The sequence below is a fragment of the Pristiophorus japonicus genome, chromosome 1, assembly GCF_044704955.1.
Source record: "Pristiophorus japonicus isolate sPriJap1 chromosome 1, sPriJap1.hap1, whole genome shotgun sequence".
NCBI lineage: Eukaryota > Metazoa > Chordata > Chondrichthyes > Pristiophoridae > Pristiophorus > Pristiophorus japonicus.
Window position 1 is genome coordinate 54,681,954 of NC_091977.1, and position 25,520 is coordinate 54,707,473.

At 47.8% G+C, this 25,520-nt stretch overlaps 1 protein-coding gene across 5 annotated transcripts in view; it reads right to left on the reverse strand.

The window, feature by feature from the left end:
• The window catches only part of aggf1 (angiogenic factor with G patch and FHA domains 1), a 100,934-nt gene extending 95,315 nt beyond the window's left edge, over positions 1–5,619 (reverse strand). For 3 of the 5 annotated variants that reach the window (XM_070879941.1, XM_070879909.1, XM_070879924.1), the window contains exons 1-2: positions 5,518–5,619; positions 5,325–5,405 (exon numbers count right to left, since the gene is read on the reverse strand). The gene's annotated coding sequence lies outside the window, so the exon portion shown is untranslated. Of the gene's footprint in view, positions 1–4,340; positions 4,429–5,324 lie in introns of those variants that run through there. The other 2 variants (XM_070879916.1, XM_070879932.1) reach the window with 2 other exon arrangements.
• Positions 5,620–25,520: the final 19,901 nt, after the last annotated feature.

A 25,520-nucleotide genomic window follows, 5' to 3' on the forward strand; every position in this document is an offset into this window, starting at 1 on the left:
AATGCACTCCCTGATGAAGGACCTTCTAGCGCCAGAAAAGCCGGCGGAGAAGACGTTCGAAGAGCTCAGTAAGTTGATTGGGAAATACCTTAAACCGGCGAGCAGCATGCACATGGCGAGACACCGGTTTTACACGCACCGGCAGCGAGAAGGGCAAAGTGTTCCAGACTTTGTGGCAGATCTCAGGTGACTGGCGAGTCTATATAAGTTCCCAGATGCATGCAGAGCGGAGATGCTGCGAGACTTTTTTTTATTGAGGGCATCGGGCACCCTGGGGGTTTTCAGGAAACTGATTGAGACCAAAGACTTGACCTTGGAAGCAGCGGCTCTGATAGCCCAGACAATTATCTCAGGGGAGGAAGAGACCAGAATGATTTATGGCAAAAATCTTGGCTCAAATGCAGCAAGTGACCAGGGAGTCAACATTGTTAACGCAGCACACAGTTCTCTAGGCAATCGGAAATGCCACAGCATGCAGTCGAACACAAAGGGGGAATTCAACAGAGACAATGGCTAGCTGAACGGCAATTCATGCCATCGCAATGGACAATGCAGCCATCAACACCTGTTAATGGTGTACTTAAGGACAGTTACAGAGACAGTCAGAGACAATTGACTGGTAATGGACCTTTTGTTTCCAACAATGGGGCCTCCAGCTCATGCTGGAAGTGTGGAGGCAAACACCCAGCCAGAGCTTGCAGGTATCAGCAATATACCTGCAGAAATTGCAATGTCAGCGGTCACTTGGCGCGTACGTGCAGGAAGCCTGCAGCCAAGTTGATGTACAAGGAGAACGGGCCCGATGTAAGCACTACGAGGCCAAATGAATACTGGGGAAAATCGCTGGAACCTGAAGTTCAGCAAGTTCATGTGGAGCACATATGCAGTTCATATACCAGGATGCCACCGATAATGATGAAAGTGCTCTTCAATGGCATCCCAGTATTAATGGAGCTAGACACGGGGGCCAGCCAGTCCCTGATGAGTATCAAACACTTCGACAGGTTGTAGGTGTCCAAGGCCAGGAGGCCAAAATTATTGCCGATTGCTACGGACATATACAAAGGAGATCATTCCAGTGCTAGGCAGCGCCACGGTATTCGTGACCCACAAAGATTCGGAGAACAGGTTGCCACTCTGGATTGTCCCGGGGGATGGTGCCGCACTGCTGGGGAGGAGTTGGCTGGCTGTCATGAACTGGAAATGGGGCGAGGTCAATATAATTTCTTCTGTGGAGCGAGTATCATGCTCACAGGTCCTGGACAAATTTGACTCACTATTTCAACCCAGCATTGGCACTTTCATGGGGACCAAGGTAGTGATTCACATAAACCCGGACGCCAGGCCAGTACACAAGGCCGTACGTGATGCGGGAAAAGATAGAAGGCAAATAGGATCGCCTGCTGAGGGAAGGCATCATCTCACCAGTCGAATTCAGTGACTCGGCGAGCCCGATCGTGCCAGTGCTCAAGGCAGATGGGTCGGTCAGGATATGTGGTGATTTCAAGGCCACCATCGATCGTGTGTCACTCCAACACCAGTACCCACTACTGAGAGCGGAGGTCCTCTTTGCGACGCTATCCGGTGGCAAACTTTTTTCAAAATTGGACCTGACCTCAGCTTACATGACCCAGGAGCTGGTGAGTGAGTCGAAGAAGCTGACCACCATCACGAGGGGTTGTTTGAGTACAACAGATGTCCGTTCGGGATTCATTCGGCCGCCGCGATCTTGCAGCGAAATATGGAAAGCCTCCTCAAGTCGATTCCAAGGACTGTGGTTTTTCAAGATGACATCCTCATCACGGGTTGTGATACTGACGAACACCTCCACAACCTGGAGACTGGACCGGGTTGGGCTGCGACTGAAAAAGGCGAAGTGCATCTTGTTAGCTCCAGAGGTAGAATTCCTGGGGAGGAGGGTAGCAGCAGACGGGATCAGACCTACTGCATCCAAAACGAAAGCGATCCATAGAGCACCCAGATCCCGTAACACGATGGAGCTGCGTTCATTCCGGGGGCTCCTGAACTATTTTGGCAACTTTCTTCCCAAATTGAGTACGCTGTTAGAGCCGCTACACATGCTCCTACGCAAAGGTCACGATTGGGTCTGTGAGGACAGCCAGGAAAGGGCTTTTGATGGAGCATAATAAATTGCGTGCTCTAACAAACTGTTAACATTATATGACCCGTGTAAGAAACTAGTTTCTATGGGGTCGGGTGTGTGTGTGTTGCAGCATGTGAATGCCAATGGTCAGTTACAACCAGTAGCTTATGCCTCCAGAAGTCTGTCCCGGGCAGAAAGGGGCTACGGAATGGTAGAAAAGGAAGCGCTAGCATGTGTATATGCAGTAAAAAAAATGCACCAGTACCTGTTTGGCAGAAAATTTGAGCTGGAGACACATCACAAACCCCTAACGTCCCTTTTGGCCAACAAGGCCATAAATGCGAATGCATCGACCCACATACAGAGGTGGGCACTTACATTAGCCGCCTATGACTACACAATTCGACACAGACCGGGCACTGAAAACTGCACCGATGCACTCAGCAGGCTACCACTAGCCACCACTGAGGGGGCAGCTGAGCATGATGCTGAGATGGTCATGGTTGTTGAAGCTTTCAAAAGCGAAAGCTCACCCATGACAGCCCGTCAGATTAAAGTCTGGACAAATAAAGACCCGCTACTGTCTTTAGTTAAGAAATGTGTCCTGAATGGGGACTGGGCAGCCACATACGGGTCATGCCCTGAGGTGCTTAAACCGTTTCATAGACGCAAGGATGAACTCTCGATTCAGGCCGATTGCCTACTGTGGGGAAACCGAGTAGTCATGCCTCAGAAGGGCAGAGGTGCGTTTATCAGAGAACTTCACAATGAGCACCCGGGCATTGTCATGATGAAGGCAATTGCCAGGTCACACGTTTGGTGGCCAGGGATAGATGCAGACCTGGAACTTTGTGTTCGCAGGTGCAACACGTGTGCTCAGCTGAGTAATGCACCCAGGGAAGCCCCCCTTAGCCCCTGGTCCTGGCCCGCCAAGCCATGGTCACGCATCCATGTGGACTACGCAGGTCCTTTCATGGGAAAAATGTTTTTGGTTGTAGTAGACGCCTACTCCAAATGGATTGAGTGTGCCATTTTAAATTCAAGCACATCCTCTGCCACGGTAGAAAGTCTACATGAAATGTTCGCTGCCCATGGTCTACCAGATGCCTTGGTCAGCGACAAGCACTGAATTACAGGACTTCATGGCAGGCAATGGAATCAACCATGTCAGAACGGCCCCGTTCGAGCCGGCCTCAAACGGCCAGGCGGAACGAGCAGTGCAGATAATCAAAACAGGGCATACTCAGAATCCAAGGGGGTTCCCTACAAAGCTGCTCATCACGCCTCGTGTTGGCCAATAGATCCCGACCACACTCGCTCACAGGGGTTCCACCCGCAGAGCTGCTAATGAAAAGGACGCTCAAAACGACGTTATCCTTTATGCACCCTACTATGAAAGAAATTGTTGAGAGCAGGCGTCAGTCACAATGTAACTACCATGACAGGAATGCGAGGGCGCGATGTATTGATGTCAATGACCCTGTTTTTGTCCTTAATTACACTGCAGGGCCCAAATGGCTTGCAGACATTGATTGCCAAAGAGGGGAATAGGGTTTTGGTAGTTAAACTTACCAATGGACAAATCTGCCGCAAACACGTGGATCAAACTAAAAGGAGGTTCAGCAACCCCATAGAAGAAGCAGAGGAAGAACACGACGTAGAGTTTACTCCACCATAGGTGACCGAACACCGGAACCAAGTGGAGGAGAGCCCAGTCACTGTGGGTAGTCTGGACAGGCCTGAGGCACCGCAAACAGCAGACACTCAGGCCAGCGCTCAACAACCGGAACCCCAACTCAGGCGCACTACAAGGGAGCGTAAACCACCAGAGAAACTTAACCTATGATCCCAATAAGACTTTGGGGGGGGGGTGTGATGTCATGTATTCAACTGTCATTGTAACTTATGTATAAGCTGACCCAAGTTGTATACCTTGAGAACACTGATCACAGGGGGCGAACTTGTGGGAGACACTCCTAATCTGGACTTTCCGGTATAAAAGGGGAAGCTCCACCCACCGTCTGCCTCTTGAGGTCTTGGTAATAAAAGGTAACTGGTCACAGAGTGATCTTTTCTCAAGTTTGGGCCTAGTGTGCATTTATACTGTATAGTAAGGACATATTACACCCGATGGCCAGGAATGGTTCTAGATAAGAGGTGGTTCCGGATAAGGGAGGTTCAACCTGTATTTGGGTACACTTTCTGGCTCATCAAGGTAGCAACAGTGTGAACTTACACAGCATCCTTATTCGAGCCTTGGCCAATTTACAGCCAAGCTGTAAGCAGTACTGTTCTGTGGACCCTTGTTCACCAGAAACAGAGCTGACACTGCAAAAAATCATCATAGAGTCACCAGAGCTAGATTTTAAATCAGGCCTCAGACTAAACAAGCAGCAGACTAATCCATTATATCGAGTTCCCTAACCAAGACACCTAATGCTATACAGTGCCAAAGAAGGTGAGTCAGCAGTTGCTGTCCGTTTGTTTGGCTGGAGGAAGTAGCAGACACTGAGCTGTATGTAAATATCAACTCTTTTCAATCATTAGAAATGAAGACAGTGCAGCAGTACCCCTCTCCCCGCTAACAATTTTTTGCATTAAAACAAAAATTCAGTGTTCTGCACACTTTCCTTACTTGCAAAAGGGAAATTAGAAATATCTTTGAAAAGGGAAAAAACTGCAAGGCTGTAAGGAAAGAGCAGGGAAATGGGACTAATCGCTTTCAAAGAGCTGGCATAGGCACGGTAGGCTGAATGGCCTCATTCTGCGTCTTAAGGCTCTATGCACAAGAATTGCAATTATATTAACCCCTGCATATACACTTTGATCCACATTTTTTTTTAATTTGCATTCCATACAAGTAGCTAAGACACATAAACGTCAGGAATCTGAAATAACTAGAAATGCACACAATCAGGAGAAAGACAGGTAGACAACCACCCCCAAAACACATGTGGTAAATCAGAACAGAAAATGCCAGAAGTACGCCGCATCCACAAGGAGGAACATTTCGGGTCCAAACACTTGATCAGAGCGGAGTTAAAGCTCAGCTCAGTTCTACCCAAGGACCCAACCCCGAAACATTCCCCTGTCGCCTCCCGTTACCGCTGCGGACAGAGCAACACCTTCAGCACCAGGCGGCGGGGCTGGGGGCCCGGGGCCCGGGACCCGGGGGCGGCGCACGGGGCGGTTCCCACCTTTCCCCTTCCCTCTGGCTTACCATGAAATCAACGGTAACAGGCCCAGGTCCCCCGTCTCCGCGCCTCAAGCTCAAGATTGACCCTGGCCTCACATGACAGACCTAAAAAAGCAAATAAATCACATTACTGCCCAGCACCCACTACATCCTCGGCACAGCAAATTTATTTCGCGTTTCGTCAAACTCAAAAGCAATTGCTGCAAAGCTGCTGTACTTGGCATTCGCACCACCGGCCGCCATCTTAGCAGTGAGTGCCCGTGCGGCGCCGGTGCCGCCGGCTCCTCCTCAACGAGGTGACGTCATATACACGCTGCGCAACGCCAATCCCAAGGCAATGTAAATCGGGCGCGCGCACGTTACCTCAACGTCAACCGCACGGCGCGGTACGTCACGGCAATCTCAAGGCGCTGTAAATCGAGCGCGCGCGTTACGCAATATCGGGAGCAGGTGGCTGTACGGCGCCCCCTACAGGACTTCATCTACCTATGCACACTGAGGAGATGGTGCGTAAAAAAAGTGACAGCTGCCGTCTTTTGGAAAACTAGACTTTCCACTTCACATCGTCCACCTTTGGCCCATATATCGCCCAAAACGGACCTCGATCGCCCATTTTGAGGAAAAAGTGGAAAATAAGCCAGAAATATCGCCAGAAAAAAAATATTGAATATATTCAAGGCTGAGATAGATATTTAGGTCTAGGGGTGACAAGGAGTACAGAAACATAGAAACATAGAAAATAGGTGCAGGAGTAGGCCATTCAATAAGATCATGGCTGATCATTCACCTCAGTACCCCTTTCCTGCTTTCTCTCCATACCCCTTGATCCCTTTAGCCGTAAGGCCCATATCTAACTCCCTCTTGAATATATCCAATGAACTGGCATCAACAACTCTCTGCAGCAGGGAATTCCACAGGTTAACAACTCTCTGAGTGAAGAGGTTTCTCCTCAACTCAGTCCTAAATGGCTTACCCCTTATCCTTAGACCATGTCCCCTGGTCCTGGACTTCTCCAACATCGGGAACATTCTTCCTGCATCTAATCTGTCCAGTCCTGTCAGAATTTTATGTTTCTATGAGATCCCCGCTCATCCTTCTAAACTCCAGTGAATACAGGTCCAGTCGATCCAGTCTCTCCTCTTATGTCAATCCTGCCATTTGGCCCTTCGAGCCTGCACTGCCATTCAATAAGATCATGGCTGATCATTCCTTCAGTACCCCTTTCCTGCTTTCTCTCCATACCCCTTGATCCCCTTAACCGTAAGGGCCATATCTAACTCCCTCTTGAATATATCCAATGAACTGGAACAACAACTCTCTGTAGCAGGGAATTCCACAGATTAACAACTCTCTGAGTGAAGAAGTTTCTCCTCATCTCAGTCCTAAATGGCCTACCCCTTATCCTAAGACTATGTCCCCTGGTTCTGGACTTCCCCAACATCGAGAACATTCTTCCTGCATCTAACCTGTCCAGTCCCATCAGAATCTTATATGTTTCTATGAGATCCCCTCTCATCCTTCTAAATACCAGTGAATAAAGGCTCAGTTGATCCAGTCTCTCCTCATATGACAGCCCAGCCATCCCTGGAGTCAGTCTGGTGAACCTTCGCTGCACTCCCTCAATAGCAAGAATGTCCTTTCTCAGATTAGGAGACCAAAACTGAACACAATATTCCAGGTGAGACCTCAATAAGGCCCTGTACAACTGCAGTAAGACCTCCCTGCACCTATACTCAAATCCCCTAGCCAACATACCATTTGCCTTCTTCACCGCCTGCTGTACCTGCATGCCAACTTTCAATGACAGATGTACCATGACATCCAGGTCTCGTTGCACCTCCCCTTTTCCGGCATTCAGACAATATTCTGGCTTTCTGTTTTTGCCACCAAAGAGGATATCCACATTATACTGCATCTGCCATTCATTTGCCCACTCACCTAACCTGTCCAAGTCACCCTGCAGCTGTTTAACATCCTCCTCACAGCTCACATCGCCACCCAGTTTAGTGTCATAGAAACATAGAAACATAGAAAATAGGTGCAGGAGTAGGCCATTCGGCCCTTCTAGCCTGCACCGCCATTCAACGAGTTCATGGCTGAACATGCAAATTCGGTACCCCATTCCTGCTTTCTCACCATATCCCTTGATCCCCCTAGTAGTAAGGACTTCATCAAACTCCTTTTTGAATATATTTAGTGAATTGGCCTCAACAACTTTCTGTGGTAGAGAATTCCACAGGTTCACCACTCTCTGGATGAAGAAATTCCTCCTCATCTCAGTCCTAAATGGCTTACCCATTATCCTTAGACTGTGTCCCCTGGTTCTGGACTTCCCCAACATTGGGAACATTCTTCCTGCATCTAACCTGTCTAAACCCGTCAGAATTTTAAACGTTTCTATGAGGTCCCCTCTCATTCTTCTAAACTCCAGTGAATACAAGCCCAGTTGATCCAGTCTTTCTTGATAGGTCAGTCCCGCCATCCCGGGAATCAGTCTGGTGAACCTTCGCTGCACTCCCTCAATAGCAAGAATGTCCTTCCTCAGGTTAGGAGACCAAAACTGTACACAATACTCCAGGTGTGGCCTCACCAAGGCCCTGTACAACTGTAGCAACACCTCCCTGTCCCTGTACTCAAATCCCCTCGCTATGAAGGCCAACATGCCATTTGCTTTCTTAACCGCCTGCTGTACCTGCATGCCAACCTTCAATGACTGATGTACCATGACACCCAGGTCTCTTTGCACCTCCCCTTTTCCTAATCTGTCACCATTCAGATAATAGTCTGTCTCTCTGTTTTTACCATCAAAGTGGATAACCTCACATTTATCCACATTATACTTCATCTGCCATGCATTTGCCCACTCACCTAACCTATCCAAGTCGCTCTGCAGCCTCATAGCATCCTCCTCGCAGCTCACACTGCCACCCAACTTAGTGTCATCCGCAAATTTGGAGATACTACATTTAATCCCCTCGTCTAAATCATTAATGTACAGTGTAAACAGCTGGGGCCCCAGCACAGAACCTTGCGGTACCCCACTAGTCACTGCCTGCCATTCTGAAAAGTCCCCATTTACTCCTACTCTTTGCTTCCTGTCTGACAACCAGTTCTCAATCCATGTCAGCACACTACCCCCAATCCCATGTGCTTTAACTTTGCACATTAATCTCTTGTGTGGGACCTTGTCGAAAGCCTTCTGAAAGTCCAAATATACCACATCAACTGGTTCTCCCTTGTCCACTCTACTGGAAACATCCTCAAAAAATTATAGGAGATTTGTCAAGCATGATTTCCCTTTCACAAATCCATGCTGACTTGGACCTATCATGTCACCTCTTTCCAAATGCACTGCTATGACATCCTTAATAATTGATTCCATCATTTTACCCACTACCGATGTCAGGCTGACCGGTCTATAATTCCCTGTTATCTCTCTCCCTCCTTTTTTAAAAAGTGGGGTTACATTGGCTACCCTCCACTCCATAGGAACTGATCCAGAGTCAATGGAATGTTGGAAAATGACTGTCAATGCATCCACTATTTCTAAGGCCACCTCCTTAAGTACTCTGGGATGCAGTCTAGGGATTTATCGGCCTTCAATCCCATCAATTTCCCCAACACAATTTCCCGACTAATAAGGATTTCCCTCAGTTCCTCCTCCTTACTAGACCCTCCGACCCCTTTTATATCCGGAAGGTTGTTTGTGTCCTCCTTAGTGAATACTGAACCAAAGTACTTGTTCAATTGGTCCGTCATTTCTTTGTTCCCCGTTATGACTTCCCCTGATTCTGACTGCAGGGGACCTATGTATGTCTTTACTAACCTTTTTCTCTTTACATATCTATAGAAACTTTTGCAATCCGTCTTAATGTTCTCTGCAAGCTTCTTCTCGTACTCCATTTTCCCTGCCCTAATCAAACCCTTTGTCCTCCTCTGCTGAGTTCTAAATTTCTCCCAGTCCCCGGGTTCGCTGCTATTTCTGGCCAATTTGTATGCCACTTCCTTGGCATCCCTGATTTCCCTTGATAGCCACGATTGAGCCACCTTCCCTTTTTTATTTTTACGCCAGACAGGAATGTACGATTGTTGTAGTTCATCCATGCAGTCTCTAAATGTCTGCCATTGCCCATCCACAGTCAACCCCTTAAGTATCATTCGCCAATCTATCCTAGCCAATTCACGCCTCATACTTTCAAAGTTACCCTTCTTTAAGTTCTGGACCATGGTCTCTGAATTAACTGTTTCATTCTCCATCCTAATGCAGAATTCCACCATATTATGGTCACTCTTCCCCAAGGGGCCTCGCACAACGAGATTGCTAATTAATCCTCTCTCATTACACAACACCCTAGTTGGTTCCTCGACATATTGGTCTAAAAAACCATCCCTTATGCACTCCAGGAAATCCTCCTCCACCGTATTGCTTCCAGTTTGGTTAACCCAATCTATGTGCATATTAAAGTCACCCATTATAACTGCTGCACCTTTATTGCACGCACCCCTAATTTCCTGTTTGATGCCCTCCCCAACATCACTACTACTGTTTGGAGGTCTGTACACAACTCCCACTAACGTTTTTTGCCCTTTGGTGTTCTGCAGCTCTACCCATATAGATTCCACATCATCAAAGCTAATGTCCTTCCGAACTATTGCCTTAATTTCCTCCTTAACCAGCAATGCTACCCCACCTCCTTTCCCTTTTATTCTATCTTTCCTGAATGTTAAATACCCCTGGATGTTGAGTTCCCAGCCCTGATCATCCTGGAGCCACGTCTCCGTAATCCCAATCACATCATGTTTGTTAACATCTATTTGCACAGTTAATTCATCCATCTTATTGCGGATACTCCTTGCATTAAGACACAAAGCCTTCAGGCTTGTTTTTTTAACACCCTTTGTCCTTTTAGAATTTTGCTGTACAATGGCCCTTTTTGTTCTTTGCCTTGGGTTTCTCTGCCCTCCACTTTTCCTCATCTCCTTTCTGTCTTTTGCTTTTGCCTCCTTTTTGTTTCCCTCTGTCTCCCTGCATTGGTTCCCATCCCCCTGCCATATTAGTTTAACTCCTCCCCAACAGCACTAGCAAACACTCCCCCTAGGACATTGGTTCCGGTCCTGCCCAGGTGCAGACCGTCCGGTTTGTACTGGTCCCACCTCCCCCAGAACCGGTTCCAATGCCCCAGGAATTTGAATCCCTCCCTGCTGCACCACTGCTCAAGCCACGTATTCATCTGCGCTATCCTACGATTCCTACTCTGACTAGCACGTGGCACTGGTAGCAATCCCGAGATTACTACTTTTGAGGTCCTACTTTTTAATTAGTTCCTAGCTCCTTAAATTCATTTCGTAGGACCTCATCCCTTTTTTTTACCTATATCGTTGGTACCAATGTGCACCACGACAACTGGCTGATCTCCCTCCCTTTTTAGAATGTCCTGCACCCGCTCCGAGACATCCTTGACCTTTGCATCAGGGAGGCAACATACCATCCTGGAGTCTTGGTTGCGGCCGCAGAAACACCTATCTATTCCCCTTATAATTGAATCCCCTATCACTATTGCTCTCCCACTCTTTTTCCTGCCCTCCTGTGCAACAGAGCCAGCCACGGTGCCATGAACTTGGCTGCTGCTGCCCTCCCCTGATGAGTCATCCCCCTCAACAGTACCCAAAGCAGTGTATCTGTTTTGCAGGGGGATGACCACAGGGGACTCCTGCACTACCTTCCTTGCACTGCTCTTCCTGTTGGTCTTCCATTCCCTATCTGGCTGTGAACCCTTTCCCTGCGGTACGACCAACTCGCTACACGTGATACTCACGTCATTCTCAGCATCGTGGATATCTGCAAACTTGGAGATATTACACTCAATTCCCTCATCCAAATCATTAATGTATATTGTAAATAGCTGGGGTCCCAGCACTGAGCCCTGCGGCATCCCACTAGTCACTGCCTGCCATTGTGAAAAGGACCAGTTTATCCTGACTCTGCTTCCTGTCTGCCAACCAGTCCTCTATCCACGTCAGTACATTACCCCCAATACCATGTGCTTTAATTTTGCACACTAATCTCTTGTGTGGGACCTTGTCAAAAGCCTTTTGAAAGTCCAAATACACCACATCCACTGGTTTTCCCTTGTCCACTCTACCAGTTACATCCTCAAAAAATTCTAGAAGATTTGTCAAGCAGGATTTCCCTTTCATAAATCCATGCTGACTTGGACCAATCCCGTCACTGCTTTCAAAATGTGCTGCAATTTCATCTTTAATAATTGATTCCAACATTTTCCCCATCATTGATGTCAGGCTAACCGGTCTATAATTACCCGCTTTCTCTCTCCGTCCTTTCTTAAAAAGTGGTATTACATTAGCTACCCTCCAGTCCATAGGAACCGATCCAGAGTCGATATACTGTTGGAAAATTATCACCAATGCATCCACTATTTCTAGGGCTACTTCCTTAAGTACTCTGGGATGTAGACTATCAAGCCCCAGGGATTTATTGGCCTTCAATCTCATCAATTTCCCTAACACAATTTCCCGCCTAATAAGGATTTCCTTCAGTTCCTCCTTCCCACTAGACCCTCGGTACCCTAGCATTTCCGGAAGGTTATTCGTGTCTTCCTTCATGAAGGCAGAACCAAAATATTTGTTTAACTGCCCCGCCATTTCTTTGTTCTCCATTATAAATTCACCTGAATCTCACTGCAAGGGACCTACGTTTGTTTTCACTAATCTTTTTCTCTTCACATATCTATAGAAGCTTTTGCAGTCAGTTTTTATGTTGCCAGCAAGCTTCCTCTCATACTCTATTTTCCCCCTCCGAATTAAACCCTTTGTCCTCCTCTACTGTATTACAAAATTCTCCCAGTCCTCAGGTATGCTGCTTTTTCTGGTCAATTTGTATGCCTCTTCCTTGGCTTTAACACTATCCTTAATTTCCCTTGTTAGCCACGGTTGAACCACCTTCCGCATTTTATTTTTACTCCAGACAGGGATGTACAATTGTTGAAGTTCATTCATGTGATCTTTAAATGTTTGCCATTGCCTATCCACCATCAACCCTTTAAGTATCACTCGCCAGTCTGTTCTAGCCAATTCACGTCTCATACCATCGAAGTTACCTTTCCTTAAGTTCAGGACCCTAGCCTCTGAATTAATGTGTCACTCTCCATTTTAATAAAGAATTCTACCATATTATGGTCACTCTTCCCTGAGGGGCCTTGCACACCAAGATTGTTAATTAGTCCTTTCTCATTACACATCACCCAGTCTAGGATGGCCAGCCCTTTAATTGGTTCCTCGACATATTGGTCTAGGAAACCATCCCTAATACACTCCAGGAAATCCTCCTCCACCGCATTGCTACCTGTTTGGTTAGCCCAATCAATATGTAGATTAAAGTCGCCCATGATAACTGCTGCACCTTTATTGCATGCATCCCGAATTTCTTGTTTGATGCTGTTCCCAACCTCACTACTACTATTTGGTGGTCTGTACACAACTCCCACTAGCGCTTTCTGCCCTTTGGTATTCTGTAGCTCCACCCATTCCGATTCCACATCATCCAAGCTAATGTCCTTCCTTACTATTGCATTAATTTCCCCTTTAACCAGCAACGCCACCCCACCTCCTTTTCCTTTCTGTCTGCCCTTCCTAAATGTTGAATACCCCTGTATGTTGAGTTCCCAGCCTTGGTCACCCTGGAGCCATGTCTTCGTGATGCCAGTTACATCATATCCATTAACTGCTATCTGTGCAGTTAATTAATCCACCTTATTACGAATACTCCTCACATTGAGGCACAGAGCCTTCAGGCTTGTCTTTCTAACACCCTTTGCCCCTTTAGAATTTTGCTGTAATGTGGCCCTTTTCGCTTTTTACCTTGGGTTTCTCTGCCCTCCACTTTTACTTTTCTTCTTTTTATCTTTTGCTTCTGCCCCCATTCCACTTCCCTCTGTCTCCCTGCATAGGTTCCCATCCCCCTGCCATATTAGTTTAACCCCTCCCCAACAGCACTCGCAAACACTTCCCCTAGGACATTGGTTCCGGTCCTGCCCAGGTGCAGACAGTCCAGTTTGTACCGGTCCCACCTCCCCCAGAACCGGTTGCAATGTCCCAGGAATTTGAATCCCTCCCTTCTACACCACTCCTCAAGCCACAAATTCATCTGAGCTATCCTGCGATTCCTACTCTGACTAGCAAGTGGCACTGGTAGCAATTCTGAGATTGCTACTTTTGAGATCCTACATTTTCATTTAGCTCCTAGCTCCCTAAATTCGTCTTGTAGGACCTCATCCTGTTTTTTTACCTATATCGTTGGTGCCTATATGCACCAGATATCTATATGTATGAGGATCAGGAGGGAAAGTGAGGTTGAAGATCAGCCATGATCTTATTGAATGGTAGGCTAGAGGGGCTGTTTGGCCTACTGCTGCTCCTAATTATTTTGTTCTTATAAAACAGAATATGCTGGAAATGGAAATGCACAGCAGTTTATTTAGCATCTGAAAAGAGAAAAGACAGGTTGATGTTTCACTGTAACCTAATGTGAAAACAAATGGTTGCATTTAAAGTGCAGTGGCACACAGTTTTCTTGTCTTTTACATTGCAAGAAAAAGTCTAAAGGATTAGTTCCAATGGTGATATATATTTCCTGGTCAGGTCTGGGGCAGACTAAAGAATAATTTGAATTTTGACACATCTTTCAGTGATATTTTCCAGCATTTTGGAGTCTATAATTATTCTGCCTTACAGCCAACAATAATTTAAATTGGAAGTGTTACAACAACTTGTATTTGTATATCGCATCCCAAGACGCTTCACAGCAGTGTTATAAGACAAAACAAATAAATTTGATACCGAGCCACATAAGAAGAAATTATGGCAGATGACCATAGCTTGGTCTAAGAAGTAGATTTTAAGGACCGTCTTCAAGGAGGAAAGAGAGGTGGAGAGGTTTAGGGAGGGAGTTCCAGAGCTTAGGACCCAGGCAGCTGAAGGCACGGCCACCAATGTTGAGCGATTATAATCAGGGATGCTCAAGAAGGCAGAATCATGCCTCCGACAAATCATTCTCCGCCATTTCCGCCATCTCCAGCTTGATCCCACCACCAATCACATCTTCCCCTTCCCTCCCCTCTTAGCATTCCGAAGGGACCACTCCCTCCGCGACACCCAGGTCAATTCCGCAGTCACCCCTAGCACCCCCTCCCCTTCCCACGGCACCTTCCTGTGCAAGCGCAGGAGGTGCAACACCTGCCCTTTTGCCTCCTTCCTTCCCACTGTCCAGGGCCCCAAATACTCCTTCCAGGTGAACCAGCGATTTACTTGCACTTCTTTCAATTTAGTATACTGTATTCGCTGCTCATGATGTGGTCTCCTCTACATTGGGGAGACCAAACGCAGATTGGGTGACCGCTTTGCAGAACACCTCCGTTCAGTCCGTAAGCGTGAATCCGAGCTTCCGGTCACCTGTCATTTTAATTCTCCACTCCACTCCTGCTCTGATATCTCCATCCTCGGACTCCTGCACTGTTCCAATGAAGCTCAACGTAAACTTGAAGAACAGCACCTCATCTTTTGTTTAGGTGCTTTACAGCCTTCTGGACTCAACATCGAATTCAACAATTTCAGACCTTAACCTCTGCCCATATTTTGCTCTTCTGTATTTTCTCTCTCTCTTTGACTCCAATGGCAGTTGGTCATTATTCTGCCATTCACACCCAATCTAGACTAACCTTTTTCTAACTCCTGCCATTATAATTTCAATTCGGCCTCCTCATTCCTTTTGTCGCTCTAATCTCTCCTGCCTTCCATCCTATCACAGACCTTCCCTTTTGTTCTTTCCTTCGCCCCCCCCCCCCCGCCCCCTTTCAGTGCTCCTTAAGAATTTGTTCATTTCGAACATTCGCCAGTTCTGACGAAGGGTCATCAGCCTGAAACGTTAACTCTGCTTCTCTCCACAGATGCTGCCTGACCCGCTGAGACTTCCAGCATTTTCTGTTTTTGTTTCAGATTCCAGCATCTGCAGTATTTTGCTTTTGTATTAGGGCAGAATTTGAGTTGCGCTGATATCTCGGGGGGTTGTGAGGCTGAATGCGATTACAGAGCTAGGGAGGGGCGAGGCCATGGAGGGATTTGTAAACAAGGATGAGAATTTTGAAATCGAGGTGTTGCTTAGCCGAGAGCCAAAGTAGGTCAGCGAGCACAGGTGTGATGGGTGAACGGGACTTATTGGTGCGAGTTAGAACACAGGCTGCCGAGTTTTGAATGACCTCAAGTTTACAAAGGGTAGAATGTGGGAGGCCAGCCAGGAGTGCATTGAAGTAGTCAAGTCTGGAGGTGACAAAGGCATGGTTGAGGGGTTCAGCAGCAGATGAGCTGAGGTAGAGGCGAAGGCAGGCAATGTTATGGAGGTGGAAATAGGCGGTTTTAGGTGATATTGCAGATATGTGGCCGGAAGCTCATTTCAGGCCAAACATGACACCTAGGTTGCGAACAGTCTGGTTTAGCCTCAGACGGACGCTAGGGAGAGGGATGGAGTCAGTGGCTAGGTCAGTTTGTGGCGGGGACCAAAGAAAATGGCTTCGGGCCTCCTAATATTTAAATAGAGAAAATTTCTGCTCATTCAGTACTGGATGTTGGACAAGCAGTCTGGTAATTTAGAGACTATGGAGGGGTCGAGAGAAGTGGTGGTGATGTAGAGCTGGGTGTCGTCAGCGCACATGTGGAAACTGATGTCGTGTTTTCGGATAATGTCACCAAGGGGCAGCATAGAGATGAGAAATAGGAGGGGGCCAAGGACAGAATCTTGGGGGCACCAGAGGTAACGATGCATCATCATCATAGGCAGTCCCTCGGAATCGAGGAAGACTTACTTCCACTCTAATAATGAGTCCTTAGGTGGCTGAACAGTCCAATATGAGAACCACAGTCCCTGTCACAGATGGAACAGATAGTCGTTGAGGGAAGGGGTGGGTGGGATTGGTTTGCCGCCTGCTCTTTCCGCTGCCTGCGCTTGATTTCTGCATGCTCTTGGCAATGAGACTCGAGGTTCTCAGTGTTGTGTATCTGTAAAGCATGCACTCCCATGATCCGCCACCAGGGAGCACATCCCCTGAAGTCCCAAGGGATACCAGCATCCCTTGGGAGCACTGTATATAAGCCGGCCCCTAAGGCCTGTTACTCACTCTGGAGTGTCTTAATAAAGACTGAGGTCACTGTTACTTTAACCTCCCTGTGTACAGTCTTATCTGTGCTAGGAACATAACAACTGGCGACGAGTACACGAATCGAACGCAAAAGATGCAGTAAACTGTGGGCATCCTGGAGAAGTTCTCGGAGGGTGAGAACTGGGAAGCCTATGTTGAATGGTTAGACCAGTACTTTGTAGCCAATGAGCTGGACAGAGAAGGAAACGCTGCAAAAAGGAGAGCGGTCCTCCTCACAGTCTGCAGGGCAACGACCTACAGCCTCATGAAGAATCTTCTGGCTCCAGTGAAACCCACAGATAAGTTGTATGAGGAGCTGTGTACACTGGTTCTGGAACATCTTAACATGAGGGAGAGCGTGCTGATGGCAAGGTATCGGTTCTATACGTACCAGCGATCTGAAGGTCAGGAAGTGGCGAGCTACGTCGCCGAGCTAAGGCGACTTGCAGGACAATGTGAGTTTGATGGCTACCTGGATCAAATGCTCAGAGACTTTTTTGTACTGGGCATTGGCCACGAGGCCATCCTACGAAAACTTTTGACGAGAGAGACACCAACCCTCAGCAAGGCGATTGCGATAGCACAGGTGCTTATGTCCACCAGTGATAACACCAAACAAGTCTCTCAGCACACAAGTGCTAGCAATGTTCATAAATTAACTGGAACGGTGTTTGCGAGCAGAAATGTACAGGGCAGAAACCACGAGTCTGCAACTGCCAGCGGGCCTCAGGTGACCCAGATGACTCAGAGTCCGCAACAAAGGATGAATGCAAGGCAATTCACACCTTCTTGGCATTGTGGAGGCTCCCATTCAACCTATTCTTGCCGCTTCAAAGGGTATGCTTGCAAGAGCTGTGGAACAATGGTGCACCTCCAACGAGCTTGCAGTCGAGCTGCAAGCTCTGCAAAACCTGCTAACCACCACGTGGCAGAGGAAGATCGGTCCATGGTGGATCAAAGCAATTTCGAGCCTCAGAGAGAAGAGGCAGATGCTGAAGTACACGAGGTGCACACATTTTCACCGAAATGTCCACCTATAATGTTAAACGTAAAATTGAATGCCTTACCCATAGCCATGGAACTGCACACTGGCGCTAGCCAATCCATCATGAGTAAAAAGATGTTTGAGAGACTGTGGTGCAACAAGGCACACAGACCAGCCCTGAGCCCCATCCGCACGAAACTGAGAACGTACACCAAAGAGCTTATCACTGTCCTGGGCAGCGCCATGGTCAAGGTCACCAACGAGGGCACGGTGTACAAACTGCCACTCTGGATTGTCCCGGGTGATGGCCCCACACTGCTTGGAAGGAGCTGGCTGGGAAAAATCTGCTGGAACTGGGATGACATCCAAGCGTTATCATATGTCGATGAGGCCTCATGTACCCAGGTTCTTAACAAATTTCCTTCCCTTTTTGAGCCAGGCATTGGAAACTTTTCCGGGGTGAAGGTGCGGATCCACTTGGTCCCAGAGGCATGACCCATTCACCACAAGGCGCGAGCGGTACCTCACATGATGAGGGAGAGAGTGGAAATCTAGCTGGACAGGCTGCAACACGAGGGCATCATCTCCCCAGTGGAATTCAGCGAGTGGGCCAGCCCGATTGTTCCAGTACTCAAAGTGATTGCACGGTCAGGATTTGTGGTGATTATAAAGTCACTCGTTTCTCGCTACAGGACCAATACCTGCTACCGAAGGCAGACGACCTATTTGCGACGCTGGCAGGAGGCAAGATGTTCACCTAGCTCGACCTGACCTCAGCCTACATCATGCAGGAGCTGGAGGAGTCTTCGAAGGGCCTCACCTGCATCAACACGCACAAGGGACTGTTCATCTACAACAGATGCCCGTTTGGAATTCGGTCGGCTGAAGCGATCTTCCAGAGAAACCTTGGGAGCCGACTCAAGTCGGTACCACGCACGGTGGTTTTTCAGGATGACATATTGATCACGGGTCGGGACACCGTCGAGCACCTACAAAACCTGGAGGAGGTGCTTCAGCGACTGGATTGCGTAGGGCTGCGGTTGAAGAGGTCGAAATGCGTCTTCATGGCAACAGAAGTGGAGTTTTTGGGGTGAAAGATCACGGCGGACGTTATTCGGCCCACAGATGCCAAGACAGAGTCTATCAGGAACGCGCCCAGGCCACAGAACGTCACGGAGTCGTTCCTGGGACTCCTCAACTATTTTGGTAACTTCCTACCGGGGTTAAGCACCGCCTTAGAGCCCCTACATAGAAACATAGAAAATAAGTGCATGAGTAGGGCATTCGGCCCTTCGAGCCTGCATCGCCATTCAATAAGATCATGGCTGATCATTCCTTCAGTACCCCTTTCCTGCTTTCTCTGCATACCACTTGATCCCCTTAACCGTAAGGGCTATATCTAACTCCCTCTTGAATATATCCAATGAACTGGCATCAACAACTCTCTGTGGTAGGGAACTCCACAGGTCAACAACTCTCTGAGTGAAGAAGTTTCTCCTCATCTCAGTTCTAAATGGCCTACCCCTTATCCTAAGACCATGTCCCCTGGTTCTGGACTTGCCCAACATCGAGAACATTCTTCCCGCATCTAACCTGTCCAGTCCCGTCAGAATCTTATATGTTTCTATGAGATCCCCTCTCATCCTTCTAAACGCCAGTGAATAAAGGCTCAGTTGATCCAGTCTCTCCTCATATGACAGCCCAGCCATCCCTGGAATCAGTCTGGTGAACCTTCGCTGCACTCCCTCAATAGCAAGAACGTCCTTCCTCAGACATGTGTTATTGCTTAAAGGTGAGAACTGGGCATCGGGAAAAAAAAACAAGTAATTGCTTTTGAGAAAGCCAGAAACATTTTATGCTCCAACAAGCTGCTTGTATTGTATAGCCCATGTAAAAGACTTGTGCTAGCATGTGATGCGTTGTCATATGGAGTCGGGTGTGTATTACAACAAGCTAACGTTGCGTGGAAGTTGCAACCTGTCGCCAATGCCTCCAGGAGCTTGACTAAGGCCGAGAGGGCCTACAGCATGATTGAGAAAGAGGCATTAGCGTGTGTGTTCGGGGTAAAGAAAATGCATCAGTACCTGTTTGGCTTCAAATTTGAGCTGGAAACCGATCACAAGCCCCTCATATCCCTGTTCGCTGAAAACAAGGAGATAAATACTAATGCCTCAGCCCGCATACAAAGATGGGCACTCGCGCTATCAGCGTATAACTATACCATCCGCCATAGGCCAGGCACCGAGAACTGTGTGGATGCTCTCAGTCGGCTACCATTGCCCACCACGGGGGTGGAAATGGCGCAGCCTGCAAACTTGTTGATGGTGGCGTGGCCCACAGACTTATTGATGGTCATGGAAGCCTTTGAAAATGATAACTCACCTGTCACGGCCCGCCAGATTCGGACTTGGACCAGTCAAGATCCTCTGCTGTCCTCTGTGTACTGCATGGGAGCTGGGCCAGCATCCCCATTGAAATGCAAGAGCTAATCAAGCCGTTCCAGCGGCGAAAGGACGAGCTGTCCATTCAGGCAGACTGCCTGTTGTGGGGTAACCGCGTAGTGCTACCCAAAAAGGGCAGGGAGACGTTCATCTCGGATCTCCACAGCACACACCCGGGTATAGTAATGATGAAAGCAATAGCCAGATCCCACGTGTGGTGGCCCAGTATCGACTCTGACTTAGAGTCCTGTGTACGGCAATGCAGCGTGTGTGCTCAGTTGAGCAACGTGCCCAGAGAGGCACCACTAAGTTTGTGGTCCTGGCCCTCCAGATCATGGTCAAGGATCCATGTCGACGATGTGGGCCCGTTTCTCGGTAAACTGTTCCTGGTGGTGGTGGATGTTTTTTCAAAATTGATTGAATGTGAAATAATGTCGGGAAGCACCGCCACCACCACCATTGAAAGCCTGAGGGCCATGTTTGCCACCCACGGCCTGCCTGACATACTGGTCAGAAAGCACCTGGACCAAACAAGGCTGCGGTTCACAGACTGCCCTGAACGAGCCCACAACACACACCCAAAGGATCAACGACATCACGCCCAACAGCCCAGCAAGGCCAGGCTCACCCAGCAGCCCTGCAGGGCCAACAACATGCCAGCCTAGCGAGGGCACAGCCAACACACCAGAACAGACATTTGTACCGAAGTGGTCCACGAGGGAAAGAAAGGCTCCCGACCGCCTCACCTTGAAAATAGTTTTCACTTTGACTTTGGGGGTGGGGGGGGGAGTGATGTTGTGTATCTGTAAAGCATGCACTCCCATGTTCCTCCACCAGGGAGTGCATCCCCTGAAGTCCCAAGCGATCCCAGCATCCCTTAGGAGCACTGTATATAAGCCGGCGCCTAAGGCCGGTTGCTCACTCTGGAGTATCGTAATAAAGACTAAGGTTACTGTTACTTTAACCTCCCTGTGTGCAGTCTCATCCGTGTTAGGAACACAACATTCAGCATCCTCCCAGATACGCTTCCTCCATTTAGGGTGGTCTTTGGCCAGGGACTCCCAGGTGTCGGTGGGGATGTTGTACTTTATCAAGGAGGCTTTGAGGGTGTCCTTGTAACATTTCTTCTGCCCACCTTTGGCTCGCTTGCCGTGAAGGAGTTCCGAGTAGAGCGCTTGCTTTGGGAACCTCGTGTCTGGCATGCATACAATGCGGCCTGCCAGCGGAGTTGGTCAAGTGTGGTCAGTGCTTCAATGCTGGGGATGTTGGCCTGGTTGAGGACGCTAACGTTAGTGCATCTGTCCTCTCAGAGGATTTGTAAGATCTTGCGGAGACATCTTTGGTGATATTTTTCCAGCGACTTGAGATGTCTACTGTACATGGTACATGTCGCTGAGCCATACAGGAGGGCGGGTATTACTACAGCCCTGTAGACCATGAGCTTAGTGGTGGAGTTGAGGGCCTGGTCTTCAAAAACTCTTTTCCTCAGGCGGCTGAAGGCTGCGCTGGTGCACTAGAGGCGGTATTGAATCTCGTCGTCAATGTCTGCTCTTGTTGATAATAGGCTCCCGAGGTATGGAAAATGGTCCACATTGTCCAGAGTCGCGCCGTGGATCTTGATGACTGGGGGAGGGAGGGTGGGCAGTGGGGAGTGCTGTCCGGTGGGGACAGGCTGCTGGAGGATGTTTGTCTTACGAATGTTTAGCGTAAGGCCCATGCTTTCGTACGCCTCAGTAAATATGTTGACTATGACTCATCTGGAGGGAGGAGTGCATGCTGGGAGATCTCAGAGATGCAGTGATCATGACCATCTTTAAAAAAGGGGACAAGTCCGACTGCGGCAATTACAGAGGAATCACCCTGCTATCAGCCACTGGGAAAGTCGTCGCTAGAGTCCTTCTCAACCGTCTTCTCTCTGTGGCTGAGGAGCTCCTCCCAGAATCACAGTGCAGATTTTGTCCCCTACGGGGCACAATGGACATGATTTTTACAGCGCGACAATGGCAGGAAAAATGCAGGGAACAGCACCAGCCCTTATACATGTCCTTCTTCAACCTTACAAAGGTTTTTGACACTGTCAACAGCAAGGGTCTATGGAGCATCCTCCTCCGTTTCGGATGCCCCCAAAAGTTTGTCACCATCCTCCGCTGTTCCATGATGACATGCAGGCCGTGATCCTTACCAACGGATCCATTACAGACCCAATCCATGTCCGGACTGGGGTCAAACAGGGCTGTGTCATCGTCCCAACCCTCTTCTCAATTTTCCTCACTGCCATGCTCCACTTCACAGTCAACAAGCTCCCTGCTGGAGTGGAACTAAACTACAGAACCAGCGGGAACCTGTTCAACGTTCGTCGACTCCAGGCAGACAATGTCTGTGTCTGCGCACACACAGAGGTAACGATGCAGGTGTGGGAAGAGACTCATCATCTCTCCCTTTCCATTTTGACTTCGACCCCGTCCCAACAGATGTGGAAGCCATGTGACATACATAGGATTAAATAGTATTAGAAACATAGAAACATAGAAACTGGTCTATAGTTCTGTGGACATAGAAACATAGAAAATAGGTGCAGGAGTAGGCCATTCGGCCCTTCGAGCCTGCACCGCCATTCAATAAGATCATGGCTGATCATTCCCTCAGTACCCCTTTCTTGCTTTCTCTCCATACCCCTTGATCTCCTCAGCCGTAAGGGCCATATCTAACTCCCTCTTGAATATATCCAATGAACTGGCATCAACAACTCTCTGCGGCAGGTAATTCCATAGATTAACAACTCTCTGAGTGAAGAAGTTTCTCCTCATCTCAGTCCTAAATGGCCTACCCCTTATCCTAAGACTATGTTCCCTGGTTCTGGACTTCCCCAACATCGGGAACATTCTTCCCACATCTAACCTGTCCAGTCCCGTCAGAATCTTATACGTTTCTATGAGCTCCCCTCTCATCCTTCTAAACTCCAGTGAATAAAGGCCCAGTTGATCTAGTCTCTCCTCATATGACAGCCAAGCCATCCCTGGAATCAGTCTGGTGAACCTTCGCTGCACTCCCTCAATAGCAAGAACATCCTTCCTCAGATTAGGAGACCAAAACTGAACAGAATATTCCAGGTGAGGCCTCACTAAGGCCCTGTACAACTGCAGTAAGACCTCCCTGCTCCGATACTCAAATCCCCTAGCTATGAAGGCCAACATACCATTTGCCTTCTTTACCGCCTGCTGTACCTGCATGCCCACTTTCAGTGACTGATGAACCATGACACCCAGGTGTCATTGCACCTCCCCTTTTCCTAATCTGCCGCCATCCAGATAATATTCTGCCTTCGTGTTTTTGCCCCCAAAATGGATAACCTCACATTAATCCACATTATACTGCATCTGCCATGCGTTTGCCCACTCACCTAACCTGTCCAAGTCACCCTGCAGCCTCTTAGCGTCCTCCTCACAGCTCACACCGCCACCTAGTTTAGTGTCATCCGCAAACTTGGAGATATTATACTCAATTCCTTCATCTAAATCATTAATGTATATTGTAAAGAGCTGAGGTCCCAGCACTGAGCCCTGCGGCACTCCACTAGTCACTGTCTGCCATTCTGAAAAGGACCCGTTTATCCCGACTCTCTGCTTCCTGTCTGCCAACCAGTTCTCTATCCACGTCAGTACATTACCCCCAATACCATGCGCTTTGATTTTGCACACCAATCTCTTATGCGGGACCTTGTCAAAAGCCTTTTGAAAGTCCAAATCACCACATCCACTGGTTCTCCCTTGTCCACTCTACTAGTTACATCCTCAAAAAATTCCAGAAGATTTGTCAAGCATGATTTCCCTTTCATAAATCCATGCTGACTTGGTCCAATCCTGTCACTGCTTTCCAAATGCACTGCTATTTCATCCTAAATGATTGATTCCAACATTTTCCCCAATACTGATGTCAGGCTATAATTACCCATTTTCTCTCTCCCTCCTTTTTTAAAAAGTGGTGTTACATTAGCTACCCTCCAGTCCATAGGAACTGATCCAGAGTCAATAGACTGTTGGAAAATGATCACCAATGCATCCACTATTTCGAGGGCCACTTCCTTAAGTACTCTGGGATGCAGACTATCAGGCCCCGGGGATTTATCGGCCTTCAATCCCATCAATTTCCCTTACACAATTTCCCGCCTAATAAGGATACTGTCCCCTAGTACATTCGGAAGGTTATTTGTGTCTTCGTTCGTGAAGACAGAACCGAAGTATTTATTCAATTTTTTCACTAATCTTTTTCTCTTCACATATTTATAGAAGCTTTTGCAGTCAGTTTTTATGTTCCCTGCAAGCTTCCTTTTGTACTCTATTTCCCCCCTCTTAATTAAACCCTTAGTCTTCCTCTGTTGAATTCTAAATTTCTCCCAGTCCTCAGGTTTGTTGCTTTTTCTAGCCAAATTATATGCCTCTTCCTTGGCTTTAACACTATCCTTAATTTCCCTTGTTAGCCATGATTGAGCCACCTTCCCTGTTTAATTTTTACTCCAGACAGGGATGTACAATTGCTGAAGTTCATCCATGTGATCTTTAAATGTTTGCCATTGCTTATCCACCGTCAACCCTTTAAGTATCGTTTGCCAGTCTATCCTAGCCAATTCACGCCTCATACCGTTGAAGTTACCTTTCCTTAAGTTCAGGACCCTAGTTTCCGAATTAACTGTGTCACTCTCCATCTTAATAAAGAATTCTACCATATTATGCTCACTATTCCCCAAGGGGCCTCGCACAACAAGATTGCTAATTAGTCCCTTCTCATTACACATCACCCAGTCTAGGATGGCAAGCTCTCTAGTTGGTTCCTCGACATATTGGTCTCGAAAACCATCCCTAATACACTCCAGGAAATCCTCCTCCAGCGCATTGCTACCAGTTTGGTTAGCCCAATCAATATGTAGATTAAAATTGCCCATGATAACTGCTGCACCTTTATTGCACACATCTCTGATTTCTTGTTTGATGCTGTCCCCAACCTCACTAATACTGTTTGGTGGTCTGTACACAACTCCCACCAGCGTTTTCTGCCGTTTGGAATTCCGCAGCTCCACCCATACCGATTCCACATCATTCAGGCTAATGTCCCTCCTTACTATTGCATTAATTTCCTCTTTAACCAGCAACACCAACCCGCCTCCTTTTCCTTTCTGTCTATCCTTCCTAAATGCTGAATACCCCTGGATGTTGAGTTCCCAGCCTTGGTCACCCTGGAGCCATGTCTCCGTGATGCCAATTATATCATACCCGTTAACTGCTATCTGTGCAGTTAATTCGTCCACCTTATTACGAATACTCCTCGCATTGAGGCACAGAGCCTTCAGGCTTGCCTTTTTAACACACTTTGCCCCTTTAGAATTTTGCTATAATGTGGCCCTTTTCGTTTTTTGCCTTAGGTTTCTCTGCCCTCCACTTTTACTCTTCTCCTTTCTATCTTTTGCTTCTGACTTCATTTTATTTCCCTCTGTCTCCCTGCATAGGTTCCCATTCCCCTGCCATCTTAGTTTAACTCTCCCCAACAGCACTAGCAAACACTTCCCCTTGGACATTGGTTCCGGTCCTGCCCA